Raw genomic sequence first — 13551 nt, forward strand, 5'->3', positions numbered from 1 at the left:
CTTCCTCCTCCAGCCTGTAGGAACAACATGGTATGAGTCAACCCTCCCCATTCCTCCTCCTGGTGGCAGTGGGGCCCAGCAGAAAGCTGAAAATACACCCCCAGCCATCCCTCTTCTGCATCTCAATGACAAGAGGGGTGGCTGCCTGCTGAAAAAGGAATATTAATAGGATAAAGAGAGTCATAACATAATGTCCCCAATGCTCAGGATACAATTAAAAAAAGTCACTCGTATACCAAGAACCAGGAAAAGCCCGCTATGAGTGAAAATAGACAGTCACCACTGAGATGATCAGCTGTTGGAGTTATCTAACAAGGATTTTGAAGCAGCCATCACAAAAATGCTTCAACAAGCAATTACGAATTATCTTAAAGCAAATTGAAAAATAGATAACCTCAGCAAAGAAATAGAACTTATAAAAAAGAACTAAATGGACATTAAAGAAGATTAAATACAATCACAGATAAACTCATTGGATGGGCTCAGTAGTAGAGTGGAGGTGACAGAGGACAGAATCAGAGAACTTGAAAACAGATCAATAGAATTTACCTAATCTAACCAACAGAGAGAAAAGAGACTGAAAAAAAAAGTAACAGAATCCCAGGGACTTGGGCAATAATAACAGAAGAACTAGTATTTACATCATTGGAATCCCAGAAAAGAGAGATAAAGCCTGAAAACAAACAAACAAACAAACAAAACTTAAAGAAGTAAAGACTGAAAACTTCCTACATTTGGTTAAAAAAATAAATGTAGATTCAAGAAGCAGAATGAATCCCAAAGAGGAGAAGCCCCCCAAATCCATAACAAGATAAGTAATAATTAAACTCTGAAAACTAAAGACAAAGAAAAATTCTTGAAAATATCCAGAAAGAAACAAAAAACCTGTAGGGAACACCAATTTGAACAACAGAGAACTTGTCATCTGAAATCATGGAGGCCAGAGGCCACAACAATTTTCAACTGAAAAAAAAAAAAAAAGAAAGAAATTGTCATGGGCAGCTTCTATATCCAGAGAAAGCCTCCTTTAGGAATAAATGGAGGATATAGAGAGATTCTCAGATGAAGGAAAACCAAGAGAAGTTTTGCTAGCAAGCCTTCTTCCCTTAAAGAATTCTAATATATTTATATTTACCTTAAATATAAGTGGTCTAAATATACCAATTAGTGACAGAGATTGGCAGAGTGGATTAAAAAACATGATCAAATAATATATTTCCTTAAAGGAACTCACCATAAATACAAAAACATATTACAGATAGGATGAAAATGAAGAATTGAAAAGTTATGCCATGCATACTATACACAATAGCCAAGACATGGAAACAACTGAAATGCCTATCGGTAGATGACTGGATTAAGAAACTATGGTACATTTATACAAGGAGTATTACGCAGCCATAAAGAAGAAAGAAATCTTACCATTTGCAACAACATGGATGGAGCTAGAGAACATTATGTTAAGTGAAATAAGTCAGACAGAGAAAGACAAATACCACATGATCTCACTTATATGTGGAATCTAAAGAAAAGAATAAATGAATGAACTAATCAGAAACAGTCTCAGAGACATAGAGGAAAAACTGAGGGTTGCTAGATGGGAGGGGGGGTGGGGATAAGGGGGAAAGTGAGGGGATTAGAAAGCACAATTGGTAACCACAAGATTGCCATGGGGATATGAAAGTCAATTTGGGGAACGTAATCAATAATGTTGTAAAGATTTTGTAGGGTGTCTGATGGACACTTGTCTCGTTAGGGAGACCACCTCAGGGATGATGTAGATGCCTGATCACTGCACTGTACACCTGAAGCTGAAGCTGAATAATAACGAATGTCAGCTACAATTTTGTGTATATATATATATATATATATATATATATATATATATATATATATATATGAAGCGGAGTACAGCATTAGGAATAGAGACAGTGGAAATTTAATGGCTGTGTGTGATGTCAGAGGGATAGTGGATGGGGGGAGGGGGGTTGACACTGTGTGAGGGATATAAATGATAAATGTCTAAGTAAAAAAAATATGCATCATGCTCATATATTAAAAAAAAGTTATGCCATACAAATATTAATTTTAAAAAAGCAGGACTGGCTATATTAATATCAGATAAAGTAGACTTTAGAGCAATGAAAATAATTACAGACAAAGAGGCACATTAGCTAATATTAAAAGAATCAATCTACCAGAAAGATATAACAATCCTAAAGGTGTGTGTATGCACCAAAGAAGCGAGCCTCAAAATACAGAAGGAAAAAAACTAATAGAGCTGAAAGGAGAAATAGACCAACCCACAATTAAAGTTGGGACTTCAACATCCCACTCCCAGCAACTTATAGTGCTACTAAATAGAAAATGAGCCAGGACGTAAAAGAACAGCATAATCAACCAATAGGATCTAATTGACATACCTAATGTTCCACCCAACAGTAGAAGAATACACAATTTTTTCAAGCATACATAGAATATTCACCAAGATAGAACACATCCTGGGACATAAAACAATATCAACACATTTAAAATAATTGAAATCATAGAATATGTTCTCTGACCATAATGGAATCTTATTTGAAATCAATAACGGAAAGATAATAGGATATTTTCCAAACAGTGGGGAATTAAATCATACATTTCTAAATAACCCGTGGGTCAAAGGGGAAGTATCAAAGGAAATTTAAAAATACACAGAACGGAAAGAAAATGGAAATACAACACATCGAAATACGTGGGATGTAGCTAAAGCAACGCTGAGAGGGACATTTATAGCACTATATGCTTATATTATAAAAGAGGACAGGTCTCAAATCAATAATATAAGTCCCTAAATCAAGTAACTAGAAAAAAAGAGAGAAACAAACCTAAGTCAAGCAGTAGAAAGAAAATAAAAAGATCATAACAGAAATCAATGAAACTGAAAATGTGACAATAGGGAAAAATCAATGAACAAAAATCTGGTTCTTCTAAAGAATCAGTAAAATTGATAAACCTCTAGCGAGACTAATATAGATAAAAAGAGAAGACACAAATCACCTATATAAAAAATGAAATAGGATATTACTACAGATCCTGCAGCCATTAAATAGTAATAAGGGAATACTATGAACAAACCTACACTAATAAAGCAGACAACTTAAAAGGAATGGACCAATTCCTTTAAAACCACAATCTATCAAAACTCAGTCAAGAAGAAACAGATAACCTGAATAGTTCTATAAACATTACAAAAAAATTGAATTTATAACTTGAAAGCTCCTGAAAAAGAAATCTTCAGGCATAGATGGTTTCCCTTGTGATCCTACCAAACACTTAAAGAATTAACATCAATTTTGCAGTCTCTCTCAGTAGATAGAAGATAAGGAAACACTTCCCAACTCATTTTATCAGGCTAGTATTACCCAGAAAAACACAGTACAAAAAAAGAAAACAAGTAATAAAAGTATAGACCAATATCTATCCTTGATTTAGACCCCGAATTTGTAACAAATGTTACTAAACAAATCTAAAGAGGTATACACCATGACTAAGTAGGATTTATTCCAGGTATGCAAGGCCGGTTCAGTATTTGAACATCAATAAAAATAAGCCACCATATTAATAGGTTAAAGAATAAAATCATATCATATCAATCAACACAAAGCATTTAATGAAATCTTTACTGAGATAAACAATCTCAGTAAAATGGGAATAGTGGAAAAACTCCTTAACTTGATAAAGAGCATCTACAAAACAACTACAGATAAACTCACTCTTAACAGAGAAGTCTTGAATGCTTTCTCTCTCGTATTGGGAAGAAGGTAAGGATGTATGTTTTTATAACTCTCATTCAACACATCATTGAAAGGTCTATCCATTACAATTAAGCAAGACAGAAAAGACATGCAGATTGGATAGAAAGAAATAAAATTGTCCCTATTTGCAGATGACATCATTGCCTGCATCAAAAATCCCAAAGAATCTACAGAAAATCTCCCGGAGCTAATAAATTATTCTAAAACTTATATGGAAAGGCACAGCTTAGAATTCCTAAAACAATCTTGATAAAGAAGAATAAAATGAGAGAAATTACTCTACCTGACTTTAAGACCTAATATATAGCAATAGTAATCAGGACAGTGTGATACTGTTAGAGGACTCAGCCCCATAGATTAATGGAATAGAATAGAGCACCCAGAAATAGACCCACACAAATATGCCCAACTGCTTTTTAATAAAGGTGCAGAAGCAATTCAATAAAGTAAGGAACAACCTTTCAACAAATGGTTCTGGATCGTCCACAGGCAAAAATATGAATTTTGACCTAAGCTTCATACCTTATACAAAACTGAACTCAAAATGGATCTTGGTGTAAATGTAAAATAGCAACTATAAAACTTACAGAAAAACACATGGGAGAAAACCTTCAGGGTCTAGGGCTCGGCAGCGTTCCTTGTCTTGACACCTCGGGTGTGATTCATAAAAAGAAAAATCAATACATTGAGCATCATCAAAATTAAATTTTTTTTTTCTGTGTGAAATACCCCAGTAAATGGATGAAAAGACAAGCTAAAGACTGGGAGGAAATATTTGCAAATCACATATATGACAAAGGCTTCGTATCTAAAGTATATGAATAATTCTGAAAATCAACACTAAAATAACCCAATCCAATTAGAAAATGGGTAAAAGACATGACCAGACATTTCACTGAAAAAAATAGACAGACTGCAAATAAGCACATGGAAAGATGTTAAACATCGTTAGCCATTAGGGAAATGCAGATTAAACCAAAATGAGGTGTTGCCCAAAACCTACCAGGAGGCTGAAATGAAAGATGATGATGGCATCAAATACTAGTGAGGATGCAGACGAACCGGGTCACTCACACATTGTTGGTGGGAATGTAAAGCGGTAAGCATCTTGATAACTTCTTAGAAAACTCAGCATCCAATGGCCATACACCCAACAATTATAGTCTTGGACGTTTATCGCTGAGAAATAGAAACACACATTCCCACAAAAAACTTGTACACAAACGTTTATAGCAGATTTACTTATAATTGCGCAAAGTGGATATAACTCAGATATTTTTAATGGGTAAATGGTTAAATAAGCTTTGGTGTACTGATAAAATGGAACACTACTTGGAAATATAGAGGAACAAATGACGGATGCATGCAACAATTTAGATGAATCTCCAGGGAGCTATGCTGAGTAAAAAAAACACAATTGCAAAAGGTTACGTACAGCATGATTCCTTCATTTAACATTGTTGACATGACAAAATTATAGAAATGGAGAACAGGTGAGTGGTTGCTAGAGGTTAAAGAGGGACTGGAGATTAGTGGGAAGTGGATCTGTTCATAATACGCAACGTGAAGGAACTTCCTGGTGCAAATGTTCTGTATCTTGATGATATCAATGCAAGTATCCTGATTGTGACATTGTACTGTAGTTTTACAAGATGTCACCATTGGGAGAAATTGAGTGAAGGCCATAGGGAACCTTTCTGTGTTATTTCTTAAAAGTGCTTTTGAATCTATAATTATCTCAAAATAAAAAGTTCAATTTAAAAATAAGTGCTAATACAGACACAAAGACTGTGTTATAAAGTTTTAAATGTTTTCCTGGAGAACTTTTGGTATTTGGGGGCGTGGAGGAATAGCTCTTTGACATTTCCCCCAATTTATTTTCCGATAATAGGCTTCATTATATTCTATAACTGTCTAAATTATATTTTCCATAGCAAATGATTCATTTTACAGAGGTTTTCACATTTATTTGCAGGATTGACTTATTAATCTCTATGGCATGTTTTCTTTGTATCTGTGATTATGTCTCCATTTTCACATCTACTTTTGTGTATTTGTGATTTCACTCATTTTTCCCTTTATTAGTCTGGGTACCTTTTCTTTTCCAAGAAAACTAGATTTATTATTTTATTTTCTAAAAAACCTGCTTTGAATACACTAATTCCTCTGTCTCTTATAACTGATTAATTTATACTTCCATCGTTACTAATTACTTCCTATCTTTTCTTCTACTTTCCTAATACCTAATATTTTGTTCTTTGTGTGACTTTTAAATTGAGTTATTTTCATTTGTTCTTATTTAGTAAAGTCACTTAATTGAGGCTGTAAAGTTTCTTCCAGGCATTATTTTAGCTGTACCCATGTGTTTAGATGTACCCATATGTTTATCATTGCTATTTCCTTGATACTTTATTTTACTTTTTTTTGCTTGGACCACAGGTGTTCAGAAGTGGATCAATCACATCCTTGGTTTATGATACACTTTATTATTGACCTATGCGTGACCCTCTTCTATTCTGTATTTACTTGTTAGATATTTGTCTGTTTGCTCTTAATAATAAAGATCTTTGAACCTACCTCACAATGAAAAACTAGAACTTTTATAATAACTTGTCTCTACCTTGTTTATCCTGTCCCATCCCATCCTCCTGCTTCCTAAGTATCATTGTATGTCATGTGCAGATATTTTATTGCTTCCTTACCTGTTTTTTTTAACAGCTTTACTGAAATATAATTCACACACCACACATTCACCAATTGAAACTGTACAATACAATGCTTTTTAATATTTAGAATTGATCTCTATTTGCAGATAACATGATCTAATTTTACAATATGTTTGTCACCCCAGCAAGAATACCCAGGCCCTTCAGTGGTCACTCCCAGTTCTTCCCTCTTTCCATGTCCTGGCAACAACTAATATTTCTGTTTCTAAGGGCTTGTCTAAGTGAACATTTCATTTCAATAAAATCATACAACATGTGCCTTTTGTAACGGCTTCTTTGACTCAGCATGTTTTCAAGATTCAGCCATGTTATAACATGTATTCATACTTCATTTCTTTTCATGGCCACATAATATTTTATTGTATGGATAGATGACATTTTATTCATCCATTCGTGAAATGATGGACATTTGAGTTGCTTCCACTTTGTTACTGTTATGAATACCAGTGACATGGACATTCATGTACAAATTTTTGTGGGGACATATGTTTTCTTTTATTGCTATTGCAAATGGAATTCTTTTCCTAGTTTCGTTGCTGTATTATTTGTTGCTAGTTTATAGAAATATGATATATTTTTATATTGATCTTGTATCCTGCAACATTATGGAACTTATTTATTAATTCTAAAAGCTTTTTAGTGAAGTCCTTAGGATTTTCTATTTGCATGATCATGTCATCTGCAAATAGAGATCATTTTACTTCTTCCTTTATAATATGGATGCCATTTATTTCTTTTTCTTGCTTAATTGTTCTGGTTGGAACCTCCAGTATGATGTTGAATTGAAATGTTGAACGAGAATCCTTGTCTTGTTTCTTATCTTAGGGAAAAGCATGTAGTCTTTCACCATGAAATATGATTTTAGCTGTCCACCCGTATTTTCAATATAGTTCTGCTGAATCTATAGCTATTCTTCTAACACTTGTGTTGTTTAGCATTTGCTTTTAATAACTTTATAAAACAGGTCTCAGTCAGTATATCATCTCTGATACCTATTTTTCTCACTCAGTTTGATATTTTGTACGTATGGCCATATTGTTGAAGTGGCTCTGGTTCATTCATTTTGACTACTATATAATATTTCATTGTGTAAATATGTCACAATTTATTTAGCCACTATTCCGTCTATGGATATTTTGATTGTTTCCATGGTTTTGCTATTACAAAGAGTGTTGTCATGAATATATTTACCAATGTCCCTTAAGGTACATTTGCAAGAAAATCTCCAGGGAATACATCAAGGCATGAACTTGCTATGGAAATATTCAATTTTATAAGATAATGCCAAGTTGATTTCTAACATGACGCTACAAATTTACATTTCTACAATAAAATATGAAAGAATTTTTTGATCCATACTCTCTCCACCCCTTTGCATTGCTGGGCTCTTATTTTTGCCCCTAAGATGAGAATAAAATGGTATTACATCTGGAACTTTGTTTGCATTTCCCGATGACTTAATGGGGCTGAACATTTTTTCATTCAACATGGGGCGGGCCTTTCCCTGAAGGTGTTGATTTTCCTGCACTTTCAAGCTTCACTCATGTGGACCCAGAGAGCTCCCGCTTGCACTGAAGGAGCCCAGGGGCAGACAGAAAAGATGCACATGCTGGCTGCATTCAGATACTGCCGTCCTGAAATCATCCCAAGCTCTGTAGAACTGTCTACCCTGGCACGGCTGAAATCAGGGGTGAGGCTGAGAAGATTTGAGTTGGGGAATCAGAGGTGTCTTCCACAAGCCTGTATTTGCTATTTCACTTTGATCCAAAAATGAGAGTTTTAAAAATAACTAGTATATTGAGTTTATCCCATTACATTTAATGATATGATAGGGTACATTTGTTCTTAGTTCTGTCATATTATTTTATATTATACTTTCTGATTTTAATGCTTCCTTTAAAAGTCTTTTATTTCACGGTTTGTATTTCTGTGGTTTGCTTTGTGTATTGGTTTTCCCTTTAATAATTTGGAAGGTTTATGAAGTATTTTTAGTTCCTTTAGTGGTTGCCTCATAACTATATACACTATTCTTTTAGGTCTCATTTCTTGAATTATAACTGAAGAGTTCTTCCCACTTTAAGAAACAAGGAAGTTAGTTTCTTTCCTCTACCTTACTTCCCTGCATGTCTTGTTTGTGTATGTTGCTATGAGTTTCTTTGCACTTTAAATACTATCCTCCTACCTTGATTGCTTGATTTAACAGCTTCTGATGTGTTGATCCCCTTCTCCAAAAGTGACTATGTGCTTATATTTATTCTGCTTAGAACTTAGGCCACATTTTGGCATAACTCACACACGAGGATATCTTCAGTTCTGGAGGACCATCAGCTGATACCTTTTCAAATAAGGTCTCTCCCCCGCCTCTCTTCTTCCCCCAGAACTCCTGTTAGACCCAGGGAGACCTCCTTATCTTGGGCTCTACGTTCCTCACCTGCTTTGTGGCTTTCACTCTGAGCTCATCTTTAGAAGGTCCTGTTTCCCATCCAGTTGCGTGTTCGCCTCTGCCACAGTTGTCAGGATTTCCCTGGCCCTGGGCATGTTTTGTTGTAATTCTCTTTCTTGGGGGTTTGTACCTGGTGAGTGCTGTGGCTTCTGTGCAGCCTTAGAGCTCTGACGTCCCTTGGCTGTCCCCTGTCTCGCACGTGGCCTGGGAGATTGGCCTGCTTCTGTGCAGGGTGGGTGGTGGTTTTCTGGTTTTCGTTTTACTGAAGGGACAGCTTTCCCAGGCTCCTGGTTCTAAGCAGAAAGGTCACTGCCAGCCTCTTCTGTGCACGGGTCCTGATACCTCACCTCCTCGTCCCTCATGGATCCTAAAACATAGCATATGATTCCGCTCTTACTCCTCTGTGGGCCATTTGCTCGCTGATCTAGCTTTGAATTGTCTTTTGTTTCTGGCGTGGGAGGATTTTCCCTTTTTGCTTTCAAGTTCATTGACGTGGTTGTAAACCAGCTTGTATGTTAGCCATCATTTCTCCATGTTTGTAGTGGGAGAGGTGCTCTTGGTAAAGGTGGGGAGGGTGTTTTCTCCAGCAGCTTCGTCCTCCACAGAAAGCAGAGGTGATGGTGATTTTATGGTTGGAGAGGCTGGCCCTTGAGCCTGAGCAGCTAGCAAGAGTTCTAAATGCAGAATCCTGAAGGAGCCTGAGAAGGGAAACCTGGCAGATGACTCCTGCGGGACAGAGGTGAGCAGCATGGTGACCGTGAGAACTTCTGAATCGCGCTGGGGATGGCTAACACACAAATTCAGTGATCTGTGAGACTGGGCTGCAGGTATCAGGAATCTTCTGGAATAGCCCTGATATACTCAATGCCTGCCTGTGGCTGCCATTTTGGGGAAGTAAAGGAAAGGGGTTTATCTTTCACATTAGGGACTGCCCCAAATGCAAAGACCAAAGTAGCAACATCGGTAATTTTTCAGAAACAGGAAATTAGAGCCATAGGTGACCGTGAATGCTGACTCCCAAGCATTTAAGAAATTTGGGGAGGACATTGACCCTCCCACAGGATATGAGGTAAGTTCTGAGTGAACTTTATTTACTACTCAAGGGGCGAGGTGACTTCTAGGACATATGTCACATCTCTTGCCTTGTTTAGTCTATATGACAGTACTATGAATAACTAAAACTATCCTGTGTTCTAGAGCAGTGGTTCTCAATCACGTGTGATATTGTCCCCACAGGGGACATTTGGCAATATATGAAGGCTTTTTTTTTTTTTTTAAGATTTTATTGGAGAAAGGGAATGAGACTTTATTGGGGAACAGTGTGTACTTCCAGGCCTTTTTATCCAAGTCAAGTTGTTGTCCTTTCAATCTTAGTTGTGGAGGGAGCAGCTCCTCCAGCAAGCCAGTTCAGCAGTGGTATTCTGGAACATACCGTGTTTCCCCGAAAATAAGACCTGGCCGGATAATCAGCTCTAATGCGTCTTTCGGAGAAAAAAATAATATAAGACCAGGTCTTATTTTACTATAACATAAGACTGGGTATAATATAATATGGTATGATATAATATAATGTAATATAATGTAATATAATGTAAAATATAATATAATATAATATAATATAATATAATATAATATAATATAATACAATACTGAGTCTTATATTAATTCTTGCTCCAAAAGATGCATTAGGGCTGATTGTCCGGTGAGGTCTTATTTTCGGGGAAACAGGGTATTCCTGGAAGCTGAGCCTGTAGCCTCTTCTTCCAGCCTTTCCATGGACATTGTAAGCACTCAAATCCCTTTATTAAATCTCTTTCTGCTTGACCTAGCGAGTAGTGTCTATGAACTGCTGATATATGTCAACTGGTACATGTCTGATGGGAAGGGGCGGTGGCAATTAGAGGAGGTTCCTTTATAGCCCAGAGGCAGGGTACTGAGCAGAGATCTGAGGTCCTGGGGAGAGAGTGAGAGTGCCGGCAGTATTTTTCTTGAGATTCAGGATGGGATACAGAAAAGCTAGGAGCTAGGAGGTGGGACAGCTGAGTTCCTAATCACATCTTGCATATTTGCTTGATGCATGAACTTTGGCAAGTCTGTTTCCCTTCTTGGACTCAGCCGTCTCCATTGGCCCAACTCTTGACTCTAGCATTCTGTGGTATCAGGCTGGAATAACCAAGGGAGCTCGTAGGGGGTGGGAATGCAGGCTGGGATTTATAGCAGAGCCCTTTTTAAATGTCACCGTGCAAAGCTCTCCTATTTAAAAGGAGATTGACAGCCACAAACAACCTAAGGAGATTGCCTCTCTGCTCCTTCTCCTAGAGACAGAGCATCTTACAGGCTGGAACTCAAAAGGTGCCTCGGGGAAAGGAGGCAGGAGCAAGCGGCACCGTTTACCAACTAGTCACAGGTCTGGGCTCTGACAAGAAGCAATTATTCATGACAAGGCTTCTGAAGAAAGGGGCAGTGGGCTCAGGGGCCCCAGTGGAGCTCCTGCTGGGCTCCCCATGCAAAAGGGGTGTGGATTTCTATGCTATCCTTGCAGGCTGCCTCCTCTTAGCTTGGGACCACTGTGGCTCTGAGAAAACAACCAGAGGAGACGTGGTTGCTGACAGTATCATAAGATCTCAGGACTGGGGACAAGAGACCTGGTTCTAATCCCTGTTCTGCTGCTAGCTTGCTGTGTGACTGTGGGCAGCCTGGTCATCTCGCTGGGCCTCTGTTGCCTTTACAAAATAAGGAAATGGGTTTCTATTCAGTAAAGGGTAGAGACTCTCTGCTCTGTTTATTCCCAGCAACTGGAACAGTGCCTGACACATAGTAAGTTTTCAATCAGTGTTATCAATTGAAAGGATGAAATGGGTGTTATAGCAATGGCAAGATCTGTGAAGGGCATTAAGCACAAAGGAAGGCCACGTTCTGGTGGTACTTCAGATAAAACACCCGGCTGCCTGTGGAGGATGAGATGAAGGGAAGACTAAACTCAGGAAACCGGTAAGGGGTCTGCCACAATGAAATGATGAATGTAAAATTAAAGACAAATGAGCTGAATGCTTGCTATGAGAAGTGGCAACTTAGAGTTTTACACCTTGTAAGGACTTTTGTGCACTCTGCTATATGCATATATTGTCTGATGCCATCTTTGCAAAGGCCTGGTGCTGTGGACAGGGCAGAGATTGGTACTCAGCTTCTCCAGGCACAGAAATTAAAAGCCAGAGAAGTGAAGTGCATTGTGCAAGGGAGGAGCCGGAGGGTGGCAGCCTCAGGACTGGAATCGGACATGAGAAGACCCTTATCGCTGGTCATCAGGGAAATGCAAATGAAAACAACAGTGAGACACACTCCATAGAGGAGCTGAAATTCAAAAGACTGATCATAACAAGTGTTGGCAAGTATGTGGAGGAAAGGGAAGTCTGAGACACTGCTGGGGGGACGTAAAATGGTACAACTACTTTGGGTAACAGCTCGGCAGTTTCTTACAACATTAAACATCTATTTACCATGTGATCAGAAATTCTACTCCTCAGGATTTAGCCAAGAAAAATGTTGTGTCCACACGTCTTGTTCATAGTGTCTTTATTCAAGAATGCCCCAAAACTATAAACAATCCAAGTGTCTATCAACAGGTGAGTGGATAAACACATCATATGACTGTGCAATGGAATTCTACCCAACAACAAAACGGAGTTACTGGTACAGACGATAAGATGGATCTCAAAGATGGAACCTCGAACATAAGAAGCCAGACACAGAAGCATAGAAACTATATCATATGATTTCATTTATGTGCGACAAGAAGTCTGATCCATAGTGGTAGAAAGCAGAGCATGGTTGCCTGGAGCTGGCGGTAGAGAGAGAAGCTGAATGCAAAGGGGAAGGAGGGAGCTTTGTGAGATGATTCAAATGCTTTGATCCTAATTATGATGATGGTTGTAATTATTTCAACTTGTCAAAATATCCCTTTGAGTGGGTGTGTGGTTCTTTATACTAAAATTACACCTTGATCAAATTGACGTCAGAGAGCAATTGATTCCCCTTTGGGCTCATCCTGGCTCCTACAGGAGCCTCAGAACCAGGGAGTTCTGTCAGGCCTACGGCCACCCACCTGACAGGGGCCAGAGAGCCTTGACCCAGAGCACTTTCAGGGCTCTCCTGTGTGAGGACCACCGAGCCAGGGACGCACCGAGGCTTACCTGTGGCTGCCTTCCCAGCCTGTTCCCATCCAAAGTTCCACATCCACATGTCCACCTTGGCAGAGAGGCCTTGCAGAAAGGAACAGCTTTTACTGTCACCTGCTCAGAGACAGCACTCTGGCTCCAGGCTTAGGGGTGGCCACCTGTCCCCTGCATAACCTGTGGGGCTTGGATGTGACTGGCCCTTGGTCCAGGAAGGCCCAGCTGTCTCCATCAACCTTGGCTTCAGGAAATTTGAGGCCAAAGTCAAAGGTCAGCCTTGGGGTCTGTTCCCCTGAAAAACACAGAGATCATATCTGCCAGGCTGGCTTTGTACCCTGGAGGCAGCAGCCTTTGGGGATTCTGGGCGTCCCTCCCTTTCTCCTGCCTTCAGCAAATGCTCCTGCAAGGAG

This window comes from Rhinolophus sinicus, chromosome 15 (genome assembly GCF_057876585.1).
Source record: "Rhinolophus sinicus isolate RSI-liver-muscle chromosome 15, RSI-T2T, whole genome shotgun sequence".
NCBI lineage: Eukaryota > Metazoa > Chordata > Mammalia > Chiroptera > Rhinolophidae > Rhinolophus > Rhinolophus sinicus.